The following is a 15,183-nucleotide window of genomic DNA, read 5'->3' as shown; positions in this document are numbered from 1 at the left end:
TAATAAAATTAATTAGAGTGGAAAGTGAAAAAAAACCGGAACGACAATATTAAATGAATTAGAGAAGTTTTTATAAAAGAAAAAAAGCGAAGAAGAAAATAGAGGAAGTCAAAGATGAGAAAAAGAAGAAATGAGAGAAAAAGAATATTTTTAGAAAAGAAACAAAGGGGGGAAGAAAAGATGAGTGACAAAAAGTTGTAATATACATAAGAAAACTGAACAGAGCCAAAAATAGGTAAAATGAAATAAAATGAAATAAACAGAAATAAATAAAAAATAATAAAAAAATAAATAAAAATAAAAATCAAAAATGAAAAATAAAAAATAAAAAATAAAACTAAAAATTGAAAAAATGACCTAAAAATTAAAATGTAAATAAAAAATAATAATAAATAATAAGGAATAAAAAATAATAAATAATAAAGGATAAATAACATTCTACAATTAAAAGGAAGAAATAAGGAGAATAGTCAGAGCTAAAAGATGACTTCGTCAAGATGTCTAAACCAAAGGAAAAAACCTAAGTAAGAAGAAGAAAAAAATAAAAAAATAGAAACTAAAAATAGAGAAGAAAAGAAAGAAAAAAAGATAGAACAGAAAAAAAGGGGGGGGGAAAAAGGGGGGGGGATGGTGGGGGAAAAAAAGGGGTGTCATAGAGGATAAATACCAAATATAGAAAATTCCTTATTCTAAATAAAGACCTCATATTCACGATTAAGACCTAATGGTTCCAATGTTTGTAAGGTATATATCCAAAAAGCCTCCCGTTCTTTTAATTTCTGTATCCTGTTGCCACCTCTCCTAGGTTGTGACACATGTTCAAGAACTTGGTATCTAAGTTGCACTACCGTGTGACCCATCTGATGAAAATGTGCTGGGATGGGTAGGAGTGTCTGCTTACACCTAATGGTAGATTTATGTTTACTTATGCGGTCTCGGATATGTTGGGTAGTCTCCCCAACATATCCGAGACCGCACGGACACTTAATTAGGTACACGACGTATGATGAATCACATGTGAAAAAGTTCTTAATATGAAAAATCCTGCCAGTACGAGGGTGAGTGAAAGTACTCCCTTTCGTGATATTGGAGCATTGGATACAATGCAGACACGGGTAAGTACCAGTACGAGTTGTCTGTAAGGTGGTTTGTCGTATTGTTCTGGTCTGTGACCCAATGTCTGCCCGTACCAATCTATCCCTCAAATTCTTAGGGCGTTTATTGCAAAAAAGGGGTCTATTCTGGAATTCAGGAATGCCAGGATAGGCCCTTCCCAACAACGACCAGTGTTTGAGAATAGCACCCCTAATGTGTGCTTGGAAGGGATGATATGTTGCAACAAAAGTTGCTCGCGGGCCCTGTATTGTATCTGTTCGTGTGTATGAGGTCCCTGCAGTAGCAATCCGCTGTGGGTACCCTCTTGCCATGAATTTCTCACTCATCTCCGTCTGGCGTCTCTCACGGGTACCAGGATCAGATACGATCCGATCCACCCGCATTTTTTGTGAGAATGGTAACGCTTTTTTGATATGGGCAGGATGTGCACTGGTATAGTGTAGCAAACTATTCCTATCTGTAGGCTTAGTGTAAAGGTCCGTAGAGATGGTCCCTGTAGTAGATTTCAAAATAAGAACATCCAGGAAATTCATTTTATGCTGGTCAAAGTTCAGGGTAAATTTTAGTTTCGGTAAACATGCATTGAGATCAGAATGGAATGTCTCCAATTGGGATCTGTCACCATGCCACACCATGAAAATATCATCAATGTATCTGCGCCATGTGACCACATGCGCAGAATACATTGGATGAGTGTAAACAAAAGTTTCTTCAAAATGGGACATGAATATATTGGCATAAGGTGGTGCTACGTTTGATCCCATAGCAGTACCCTGTACCTGTACATAAAACTGATCCTGAAAGAGAAAAAAGTTATTATGTAACACTACTGTCAGGAGATCAATTACAAACTTTTTCTGTCGAAGGGATATACTATCACATTGATCAAGAAAAGAGGAAACTGCATCTATCCCCTGTTGATGGTTAATGCTTGTGTAGAGACTAGTGACATCAAGTGTCACCAGAAAATCGTCAGGAGAGATATTGTTAATGGTGCGCAGAAATTGAAGAAAGTCATTAGTATCCTTGATGTACGAAGAGATAGAAGGTATCAAGGGAGTGAGAATTCTTTCGAGAGTGATCGCCAGAGGTGATAACACTGACTCCGTAGAGGCCACGATAGGGCGTCCCGGAGGATGATTAAGATTCTTGTGAATTTTTGGTAACGTATAAAATACTGGAGTAATTGGAAAATCTTTTATAAGGAACTCTGATAATTTTTTATCAATAGTGCCAAGTCCTAAATGTTCATCAATAAGATGTCTAATAAGTTCCCTAATCTTGTTCGTAGGATCTCTTGGAATTGGTCTGTATGTTGTAAGATCTTCCAATTGACCCAGTATCTCCGAGACATAATAATCTTTGTCCATCACGACAATTGCTCCGCCCTTATCAGCCGGTTTGATTACCAATTTCTGGTTACTCTTCAAATTATTGAGGGCATGAGACTCCTCAGGTGTAAGATTACTACGAATGTGCAAATCACCATTTTTGATATCACTAATGACTTTCTTTGTGTCCGCCGTGACAAAACCAATGAAAGTCTCTACTGGATGATGTGTTTTAGGGGGCTGAAAAGTACTAGGAATAGTTAATTTAAGATCCCTAAGTCTAAAAGTGCCCAGGATATCAGTGGGAGGGGTGAGCTCACTGGGATTTAGTGTGGAGAAATGTGTCTTCAGTCTAAGGGACCGGAAGAAACGTCTGAGCTCCTGGTCAAGAGTGAACTCATTGAAAGCTGGGGTGGGGCAGAAGGAGAGACCCTTCTGTAATATGTTCGACTCGGTGGGTGATAAGTGGTAGGATGAAATGTTGTACAATATGTTTGTCCTACCTGAGAACGAGTCGTCACCTTGTAGGGGGCCCCTTGATTTCCCTTTCCCCCTCCTCGTCTTTCTCTTTGAGGGCGACAGGGTCCTAAAAAAGAGGATGATGGTCCACGTGATTGACTATGGTCGCTATCGGAGCTATTGGTGCCCGAGTATGGTCCATAATATGACTGTCTACGGTCCTGAGAGTCCTGAAAGCGCCATTTGTAGACACGGTTCTTGGAGTAATCCTCCTGGTCCCGTATAAACTTAGATCTTTTACGATCCTGTAATGTTTTCCTAAAGTCCGTAATAGAATCCTGTGTTCGTGTCTTCATGTTACTCCATTCGGTCGATGGAAGGGTGTTGCTTAATTGGTCCTCAATACTACGGATCCTTTCATCCACATCACGTAATTCCTGTTGTAAAAATCAATAGTCAGGATAATAATGTCCATGGAACACTTATTGAGTATTCCTTCAAATTTATCACAATAGGTAGCATTGTCGGCAAATAACGTAGGGCGAAGAGGAACTCGTAGGCCGCGGGGTATTCTCTTGGTTCTGTGATATTCTGCTAATGTCGTGGAATGTAATTCAAAAGCCGTTTGCTTGCGAAGAATCTTCTCATAATCTCTAGATTTAGTCTCTTCTGCCGGGATGGACAAAAAAGTATTGGGAGTGGTGACTTTGGCCAATATAGTCGAAGTCTCCTCCTCGTTGAATGACAGCGTAGAAAAATACATCATACACGTAATCGGGATACAAAAAATAGGAGCCCAGACTGAAAATGTCCAACTTCAAAGATAATAAAGTCTGGCTCACTGTAATTTTAGTTGGTGCTCCGAGAAAAATATACCATACAAAAAGATTAGCTCGGGCACACAGAATGAAAGTCTGAGACAAAATACTGCTGGTGAAACAATCTGCTTATTTTTTATTTTGGTGCAAAGGTCAAAATTATTCAATTCACTTTTTTTCTAACGTTTCGGCCTCAGTCTATAGGCCTTCGTCAGAGAAGTCTATAATGAAAGTATACAGAAAGAAAAAAGAACATGTTTATAAAGACATAATCATGATATCACGCAACCGCAACATATATAAGAATGATGAATCATGTACAAAGTAGGTACCAAAACCAAAAAATAAATAAGACATGAAAACAAGACAAGAAATAAAGAGTCATGTATTCCATATACATTATGTTAATGTTTCATAAATTTCATAAACAAAGGAGAAAACAACCACACTGAGATAAATACGCGAACGTACCTATATGATCAGAGAAGATAAATATGTATAATTCCCACAAAAAGGAGGTCCTGATATGACTTTATTAATTTGCCTAAAAAATAGACATAGATTTTTTAGAGAAAGTATTGAAACCCAGCATGTCTTTCTGTGCAAATTTGCTATAGAGAGAAAAAAACCTTTTTATTTCTCTACAGGGAAAAGCGGCAAGGGAAAAATCAGAGGTATGGTGACAGATACAGAAGCGAGGTCATAGGATTCATGATAAAGAGAAAACCAAAAAGGATTATAAAGAAAAAGGGGGGAGATAAATAGTAAAGGAGGTAAACAGAAAGAAAAATAGAGATAGAATGACAACATAGGAAACCAAAATAGATCTGGATAGAACTACCTTTGCCGTTGATCAATATTAGTATATCAAGAAACGGGGGTGAGGGCACCTGTTCCACAGATGACCAAAGGTATTGTGGTATCCACTAAATAGTGCTGTGATAAGAAATATACAAAGTAAGTTGTATGGTGTCATACAGCTGCATAGACCATGAATGGTGCTATAAAAGAATATACGTACCAAAAGGGTATATACTGAAAATTAGGTGACCTCCTCAGAATACAGAGGTAACGTGATGTCCACGTACTGAGACCTAACATTATAAATAAATATAAATACAAAGGTGCATATCACCAAAAGAAGAACAACCATATGATGTTATTTATCCTTTATTATTTATTTATTATTTTTTATTCCTTATTATTTATTATTATTTTTTATTTACATTTTAATTTTTAGGTCATTTTTTCAATTTTTTGTTTTATTTTTTATTTTTCATTTTTGATTTTTTAATCTTTATTTTTATTTATTTTTTTATTATTTTTTATTTATTTCTGTTTATTTCATTTTATTTCATTTTACCTATTTTTGGCTCTGTTCAGTTTTCTTATGTATATTACAACTTTTTGTCACTCATCTTTTCTTCCCCCCTTTGTTTCTTTTCTAAAAATATTCTTTTTCTCTCATTTCTTCTTTTTCTCATCTTTGACTTCCTCTATTTTCTTCTTCGCTTTTTTTCTTTTATAAAAACTTCTCTAATTCATTTAATATTGTCGTTCCGGTTTTTTTTCACTTTCCACTCTAATTAATTTTATTATCTTCTTCTTTTCAGGCGCAGTGACCTTTGCACGATCTCACATCACAGGCGAAATGGTTATCACACGGATCGTCATGACTGCTTCACGTTTATGGGGAGAAGTGAGCCCGCTCATACGTGGTCATGTCCTTCACGATGGCCAGTCTGCGCGTGCGCCCGGCCCGTTTCTCCTCTTCCCCATTAGTCTCGGATGTTCGCCGCTTGCGCATGCGCCGATCGGCCTTGGGGGCCCTTCTGCGCATGGGTGATCGAGCGTTCCACGGTGCGGCTCACAGACCGGATGTCCCGCCCCATTATTACCTGACACCGCTCGGACTTATGGGCTGTCTGTGGACGCGGCAGGCGCATGCGCCGATGAACCTCACTGGTTTCTCTGCGCATGGGCAGCAAGCGCCACGGCAAGCCCTGACGTCACATATTTTGAATCACAGCTGATCCGGCTTGTATAAAAAGGCGGTTTTCCTCTTATCCTGTGCACCACGTAGATTCACATGGAGATTGCTGTCACCACCTATGCTTTTGAGATTTTCTCTTATCCCAGGTACTGTTACGTCTATGGTCCTCGCTGACTTTCTCTTACTGTTGGTTATCCTCTATCCCTCACTTATCCTTTATTTCTAGGAATGTGACAAGCTCTACTTAAATCCTTTCATCTTTGATCTTTGTCAGCATACCAGGTGTGTTATAACGTCTTTGCATTTCCTTTTTTTCTCACTCTCTTTGTCCTTATGCTGTTGATCTGACATTGCGATCTGTATGTGCGTCTTTCAGGCAGCACATTGCGATACATTGTAGTACTTCAACCCTCAGTGTGATTATTGTCCAAGGTGCCCATGAGAACTCAGCTTACTCTTAGGCGGTATGTATTACCGTGTAATACTTGAGATCCTCTACTGGAGATAATTATGTGCACACATTGATGTATACATCTCTTTATTTATAGTTTACTTATAGGATAACATCAGTCATAATACCAGCCATAAGGATTGCAGACTCATATAGATCTGTATCTATGCACACTTGAGCGGTTTGTAGCCTCTTATATCATCATATGGTTGTTCTTCTTTTGGTGATATGCACCTTTGTATTTATATTTATTTATAATGTTAGGTCTCAGTACGTGGACATCACGTTACCTCTGTATTCTGAGGAGGTCACCTAATTTTCAGTATATACCCTTTTGGTACGTATATTCTTTTATAGCACCATTCATGGTCTATGCAGCTGTATGACACCATACAACTTACTTTGTATATTTCTTATCACAGCACTATTTAGTGGATACCACAATACCTTTGGTCATCTGTGGAACAGGTGCCCTCACCCCCGTTTCTTGATATACTAATATTAATCAACGGCAAAGGTAGTTCTATCCAGATCTATTTTGGTTTCCTATGTTGTCATTCTATCTCTATTTTTCTTTCTGTTTACCTCCTTTACTATTTATCTCCCCCCTTTTTCTTTATAATCCTTTTTGGTTTTCTCTTTATCATGAATCCTATGACCTCGCTTCTGTATCTGTCACCATACCTCTGATTTTTCCCTTGCCGCTTTTCCCTGTAGAGAAATAAAAAGGTTTTTTTTCTCTCTGTAGCAAATTTGCCCAGAAAGACATGCTGGGTTTCAATACTTTCTCTAAAAAATCTATGTCTATTTTTTAGGCAAATTAATAAAGTCATATCAGGACCTCCTTTATGTGGGAATTATACATATTTATCTTCTCTGATCATATAGGTATGTTCGCGTATTTATCTCAGTGTGGTTGTTTTCTCCTTTGTTTATGAAATTTATGAAATATTAACATAATGTATATGGAATACATGACTCTTTATTTCTTGTCTTGTTTTCATGTCTTATTTATTTTTTGGTTTTGGTACCTACTTTGTACATGATTCATCATTCTTATATATGTTGCGGTTGAGTGATATCATGATTATGTCTTTATAAACATGTTCTTTTTTCTTTCTGTATACTTTCATTATAGACTTCTCTGACGAAGGCCTATAGACTGAGGCCGAAACGTTAGAAAAAAAGTGAACTGAATAATTTTGACCTTTGCACCAAAATAAAAAATAAGCAGATTGTTTCACCAGCAGCATTTTGTCTCAGACTTTCATTCTGTGTGCCCGAGCTAATCTTTTAGACACAGAACTGACTCTACACACCCCATACCAGCCACAGAATAGAGGGAAGGTTGGGAGGATGGGGCAGTGTAGAAAGCAAGGGCATGAGAGTCTTCCCCTTGAATTGTTCAGTGTCAGACACACCCCAGCAGGGACCACTAGGTTGAGACCCTATGAAATCCTGTTTAGAAGTACCCCCAGATACTTCAACTAAGCTTGTTGTTTGTTTAAACATTTGCCTAATATACGTTTTGAGTTTTCTCCTCCAGATCCAACCAGATCTAAATTTTTCTCTCTTTCCTTTTCCTCTCTCTTTTCTTTTCCTCTCTCTTTTCCTCTCTTTCTCTCTCTCCCTCTCTTCTCAATCTTTCTCTCTCTCTCTTCTTCTCTCTTCTCTCACTCTTTTTCTTTCGGACGAAGATCCATGCATTCCACTACAAAGAGATGTCGGACCTGAGACCAGGAGATGACTGTCTTCCCTCTTCTACCCGATACTTTGTGCCAGGATGATGATATCTAAGCATGTGGACCAGAAGACGACTGTGCATCCCACCTTTGATGATGTCCCACCATTACCGCCTGAGGACTGAGGAGCTTGAGACTCTGAGAGAAACCAACTCTGTTAAATATTAGCCAATTAGAGGACTACTGACACGTTCCCCCTTTCTGAATAACGTGTTCCGGCGGAACATAGCCATGAGGACAGTCTAGAGAATACGGTCAGGATCTGGCTTCCTATGCATAGTCTGTTGGGTGGGGAGATTCATCCACAAGGGATGGGGTATCTCGTATGTGAGTGAGGTAACCATCGTCACTAGGACAGATCAATAGACCTGGGAAAGTAAGGAAAGACTTTTTGGCTATCTCCAAAGGGGGGACTGTTATGGACAAGATTATGAGTATATAAGAATTATATGGAGATATCCATAAAGAACAGGATTTAAGATGATGTTTCAGACTGTGTACCCCCACCTAGTTCTGCATTTGGACATAAAACTCAGACAGTCTGGGCTATTCATGTGACGAGTGAATCATGCTGACATTGCTTAATATAAATGAGAAACCAAGCACATTACAGTAAATTGTATATCACAGAATAAGCTGTTCTACTTTATCCAATAGGAAACGTGTTACGTATTCTTGGCACCTAGCCAAGAAGTCCGGTTAAATATCTGTACAAACTTCCGGAATAAAGGAGTCTTGCTTTCTATTCATATCTGAGTACGTCTCTAGTGTGAGTGGAAGAGAGTGGTTATGCATGCTACCACGGGTGACTCATAATTTGGACTGCAGACAGTTTAAGAGGGATGCACGACTGAATGGCATCAACCTAAATTAAGGCTTTATCAGTAGAAAGAAACCTCCTGGCTATGTGGTATATATGCGTATACATAAGGTGACTGACCAGAAAAACATTGTCCGCCAAGGGGCCAATGAAATAATAACACAGTCACCATTAAGGATGAGCCCTATACCTGTTGGTATATAAAGTCCTGGTGCCGGATCCACATCCCTACCCCTATACCCCTATAGTCTAGTCCCTCCTCCCCCACATACAGCATATATAGCCAAGTCTCCCTTCTATCACATATAGCATACAGTATATAGCTAAGTCTACCTTCTGTCACATATAGCATGCGATATATATATATATATATATAGCATATATCGCCAAGCCCTCCTCTCCCTGATATAGCATATATAACCTAGTCCCGCCTATGCCACATATAGCATATATAACCAAATCCCCCTCTCTCATACACAGAATATATAGTCAAGTCCCCGTCTTCCACATATATCACACAACACTTTGTGCCCCCACTCGCACATATAGCATACATGGTCAAGTCTCCACTCTCAAAATTGCTGCATATATATAATTTTACTATTACACAAATCAGTTCCACATAAAATAGTATTTAAAAATGAAAATTGCTTCTCCCATTTTTCTGAGCTCCAGGAAGGAGTTTTGTCAATAATAACATTAGCAGAATAGAGAACAGAGGAGGTTCAGCCAGCTACTGCAATCACCAGGTACTAGAGATGAGTGAGTGTGTTCTTCAGTGCTGGATACTCGATTGAGCATCTGAGTGCTCGGATACATTGGTTGTTCATTTGAGTATCGTGTGCACATCAGCACCATGCTCGAGTCCCTGCTTGTTTTTTGTTGGCTGTTAGTCAATCAATCAACATGCAAAAATTGCTTGCCATATACTGTATGGTAATGCAGTAGCCATGTTGACTACTGGCATTACTGTGATTTGATGGCTGCATTGCATCATCGGGTCTTACATAAGACCCAGTAATGCGTTGCGCAGCACACATTCTTCTGGTAGCAGAATAGGCTGAGGTGACCTAGAAAGGAGAGTTTAGACTAGAGCAGAAATATAGGCAGTGTTTACTTGTTTTTGCAGTAATTGTATACTGCTGCTGGACCATTTAAGCAAAATCCTTTTTCAGGGCTACATACTATCCTTCATCTAGCAAAATTGCTGTTTCCTGAAATCAGTGTAGGAATAACTGGTGGAGGAGGGATAATTTTGTATTAGAGGCACATAGGCAGAGATTATTGCTTTACAGTTCTTCTAAAGGTATACTGCTGCTGCAGAAGCACAACAAACACACTGATCCATAAGACTTTGCTTCCTGTCCCACTTCTCTGGGGAAGCACAGGACACTACTCTTAAAGCCAGAACAGTGTGAACAGGTGGTCGGTTGGATGGCAGGTAATGCTTTTAGTATGTTTCCTAGCACCACCCTGTCTTCCACTGTCAGGGCAGGGAGGACTGGTAGGCCCAGGAGGTGGATCCACTGGACCATGCACCCCACCGGAGGGCAGGGTACACGGCAGCCGGAGCACTGGCGTGGCAGGGACAGGTATAACCAGGTCACCAGGGTCACGGAGTTCTTTAAGATGGTACAGAATGCTGGTACAGGTAACAGGACACGGTACAAGGGGACCTGAGCACCTAGCTCACAAGACAAGGCTTCAAGACACGTTGATCAGGCCCCGCCCACATGGAAAGGCCAGTCTTATATACCCAGCACAGCCTCATGTCATTTCCTGCTGCAGGTGTGCTGGGCCTATAAGACCAGGAGAGTGTGCGCGGCCTGGTCCTATACAGAACCATGTGGCTAAGACTCAAAGTCAGACTCATAAGACCAGGAGCAGGACACAGGAGAGCACGAGCGGGAGCGGCAGCCATGACCGGTGGACACGTGGACTGGATCAGTGGTTAAGGAGCAGTGCAATGACGGTGAGGCCGGATCAGTGGGTACGGAGCGGTGCCGGGATGGTGCGACCGGATCAGCGGGTAAGGAGCGGTGCTGAGGAATCGGGAGCGTGACATCCACACAGTCCAGTCTCACTAGCCAGGAGTCTGAACCACATAATGCTTACCTTGATCTTCCTGCCTCCCACCATGATGACTCCCAGGAGACAAGTGTATCAACACTTGGACACTCTGAAGAGCTCTTTAAATTTATATTTTTTGATACTGGCCTCTTGCTTTGCATGTTTCAAGAGGAACGTGAGATTGTGTGTAGTGATGCCCAAAAATTTGAACAGCCACAGCCAGAAGAAGATGATGGTGGAAATTGCATTTAGAGTCTCAAGAGGTAGAGGATGATGAGGCACAGTTACCAAGAAGTGATGTTGTTAAGACAAGAGGACAAGAATGCAGAAATGGAAGACAAGTTGGTCAACAATTAAATCACTAACCTAACCTGGCAAGGTGTCATTTCAAAGCTTGGACAGTAACGCAGAGGGGTAGGGATCCTCAGCACTATAACAGGCAGGAAAAGGAAGTGGGGTGGCTAGAAGGAGCAGTCAGGTGGGCAACTGTTACCAAAAGCACTTACATATAACAAGTTATGATTCAAAGGGTTAGGTATTCTCCAGTATGACACATTTTTAAAGAAAGCATGTCTGATAAAATAACAGTCATTTGCAACCTGTGCTTTACAAAGCATGACCACTATCAGTATGATTAGCACCACCATGCTCAGTCACATATTATAAAAGCACTTGACTAGGTGGGCTGAAAGCATGAGTCCACAATCAGTGTCTGAGGGTGACACTACTGCCTCTTCCCCTGTGATATTTGTCAATCCCCTGTCAAGAATTAAGGCATGGAATCCTCTCACCCTGCATACGTCATTGCACATTTGCAAGCACCATCAGCAATTTTCTCTGATTCTTTGTCCCAGGGCAGCATTCAGCTGTCCATACCCCAAGCCTTGGAATGAAAACATAAATATCCATCCCACATCATCAGGAACGACGTCCACTTTCTGCTGGTCCCAGTGCAGCATTGAGCTGTCTCTACCTTCTTGGCACACAAGTGGCAATAGGCAGCCACCCGCCCAAAGGTCCAATAAAACATTTCTAAACTACTGGATTTGAAAATGTTGTTGCTTAGCCTTCTGGACACTGAGGCTTTCTGCATTATCATCGTGGCAGTTGTTCATCGGTACTCATTGCCCTTACGCCATTATTTTTTCCAGATGTGCCATCTCTTCCTTACACCAGCATGTGTCCTATGATATCACCCATGCTCTCAAGAACAGTCACAGCTACAGTCCACTTAACATCCAACAGGTGAACTACTAATTATGATCAGGGTCGCCACATTTGTCTGACGGCACACTGGATGTACTTTGTGGAGGCTGCGACAGAGTCGGATCCTGGGTGGGCACATGTGCTTCCAACACATACAGTTGCAGATCCTAGTTCCATAATCAGGGTTTCCTCCAATTCTGACATTAATTTCTGCAGCTCCTCCTCATCTTCCATCTCCAAATAAACATCTTTGAGCACGTCATCCATATCAGTCGCAAGCTATAAACACTGTAGCACTGCCTTGGAAAAGCATCAACAAGCTCTGATGAAACTAATTTCTTTAGGTGAAAAACAGTCCACTGCCACAGAGTTGTTGAAATGTATAATACATGAGACAGAACTGTGACTCCTGCCGCCTAATCTACAACTAGGCATGGTCATGAGTGATAATGATCATAGCTTGGTGGTGGCTCTGAAGATTGGCAATCTCGCACACAAACTATGCCTGGCTGATGTGCTCAACTTAGTTGTTCAGCAGCTTCTGAAAACCTACCCAGATTTGACTGATCTATTTGTTAAGGTATGCTGAGTTTGTGTTCATTTCCACACATCCGCTGCCATTCTGGCAGTGCTACAGCAGCGTTTGCAAGTGCCAGCTCTCCGTCAGGTGTGAAGTATGACCTCGTGCTGGAACTCTATGTTACACATATACGAAAGACTTTGTAAGCAGAAGAGGGCTTTATTTGAATACCTACCACAACATGCCCATTGGTACTCCTCTAAATATTTACACATAACAACTGACAAGTGGGCATGGATGTCTGACATCTGTGATGCTCTACAAAACTGTGAGGAATTAACCAAGACACAAAAGGACTGGATCATTGCAAGTATTTATAGCCCTCCTAAAAGTGTGAACACACGCATCTCTGAAGAAGGAACTCCGTAAATGGAAGTATGGACCTATTCTCCAGCTTCAGTACCTACTGACTGTGTGATGTCTAGAGATGAGCGAACCGGTCCCGGTTCGGCTCGAGGCCGGTTCGCCGAACGGGGGTCCCGTTCGAGTTCGGTTCGTCGAACTTTCGACTAACCGAACTCGAATGTATAGGCTATAATGGGAGGCAATCACAAACACATAAAAATGCATTATAAATGTACACAAACATTTAATAAACATTGCCATAACACTTACCGGTCCTCGCGATCCCTTCTGCACTCTGTCTCCTGCCGCTATTCCATCCGATGATCGCTGAATCCTCCCGGTGACCTGCACTGCCAGCAGAGATGCAGGACCTATCGTGACGTCAAAATAGCCATGTGACCAGTCACGTGGCTATTATCTCATTGGCTACAGACTGGTCACATGACTATGACACGTCATGTAGGACCTGCGAGTGCATCTCTCCGGTACACGGTGCACATATGTGTATCGCCGTGTACAGGCGACATGCTCTAGCACACGGTCGACTCCCCGTTCCGTTAGGGACCGGCTGACACAGCCGGTCATTAACGGAGATCACCGTTGCCATAGCAACGCAGTTAGCGGTGACGTCACCGCTAACCGCGGCTCCGAGAGCACCGTTGCTATGGTAACGCGTCTGTCAGCGTTACCGCTGTTACCGCTAGCAGCCAGCACTGATCACTCACGGAGTAAAGGCTGCACGCTGCTTCACGATTGTAGTGATGATTGTAGTGAGGATGAGGTTCCCCAGCCCCAAGTGATGAGCTGGTGAACCTCATCCTTCCTCACTACAATCGTCACTACTACTACACTAGAAAGAAAGAAGACAGAAGAGCAGGATCGTGGAGGGCTGACAGGGGGTAATAAAGATGGAGTCTCTAATGTGTCTGTGTATTTATTTCTATTAAAGTATTTTTTCTCTGTGTGGTGTCTTTTTTTTAACCCTTTATTGGAGATTCTTAATGGCCGGGTCAAACGTGCCTGACATTAAGAATCTCTGGCTTAATACTGGCTAGTAAAACAAAGCCAGTATTAACTCATGATTACCCAACAAGCCACCCGGCTCCAGGGCTGTTGGAAGAGTTGGATACAGCGCCAGATGATGGCGCTTCTATGAGAGCGCCATTTTCTGGGACGGCTGCGGACTGAAATCCGCAGCAGAGGCGCCCAGAAACCTCGGGCTAACCTGTGCTGCGGATTCCAATCCCCAGCCGCCTAGTTGTACCCGGCTGGACACAAAAATGGGGCGAAGCCCACGTCATTTGTTTTTTAATTATTTCATGAAATAAGTGAAATAATTAAAAAAAAACGGGCTTCCCTATATTTTTGGTTCCCAGCTGGGTACAAATAGGCAACTGGGGGTTGGAGGCAGCCCGTGGCTGCCTGCTGTACCTGGCTAGCATACAAAAATATGGCGAAGCCCACGTCATTTTTTTGGTGGGCAAAAAAATTCTGCATACAGTCCTGGATGGAGTATCCTGAGCCTTGTAGTTCTGCAGCTGCTGTCTGCTCTTCTCCATACAGACAGACAGCAGCTGCAGAACTACAAGGCTCAGCATACTCCATCCAGGACTGTATGCAGAAGTTTTTTGCCCCCTGAAAAAATTATGTGGGCTTCGCCATATTTTTGTATGCTAGCCAGGTACAGCAGGCAGGTACGGCTGCCCCCAACCCCCAGTTGCCTATTTGTACCCGGCTGGGAACCAAAAATAAAGGGAAGCCCTTTTTTTATTATTTCATGAATTTCATGAAATAATTAGAAAACAAATGACGTAGGCTTCGCCCCATTTTTGTGTCCAGCCAGGTACAACTAGGCAGCTGGGGATTGAAATCCGCACCACAGGTTGGCCTGAGCTTTCTGGGCCCCACTGCTGCACATTGCAGTCTGCAGCCGCCTCAGAAAATGGCATTTTCATAGAAGCGCCATCTTCTGGTGCTGTATCCAACTCTTCCAGCACCTGCCTGCTATACCTGGCTAGCATACAAAAATATGGCGAAGCTCACGTCCTTTTTTTGTAGTTTTTTGGCAAAAAAAATAAAAAATGCTTCCCTGGATTTTCCATTGCCAGTGAAGGTAACACCAAGCAGTGGGGGTTAGCAGCCAGTAGCTGCTTGGATTACCCTTAGCTAGCAATACAAAAAATGCAGCGGGAGCCCATATATATTTTTTTTAATTATTTATTTAAATAACTAAAAATAAAATGGGCTTCCCT

Source organism: Anomaloglossus baeobatrachus, chromosome 2 (assembly GCF_048569485.1).
Source record: "Anomaloglossus baeobatrachus isolate aAnoBae1 chromosome 2, aAnoBae1.hap1, whole genome shotgun sequence".
In the NCBI taxonomy this organism is placed as follows: domain Eukaryota; kingdom Metazoa; phylum Chordata; class Amphibia; order Anura; family Aromobatidae; genus Anomaloglossus; species Anomaloglossus baeobatrachus.
The sequence above is the reverse complement of the archived record's forward strand: the minus strand, read 5'-3'. Positions refer to the sequence as shown.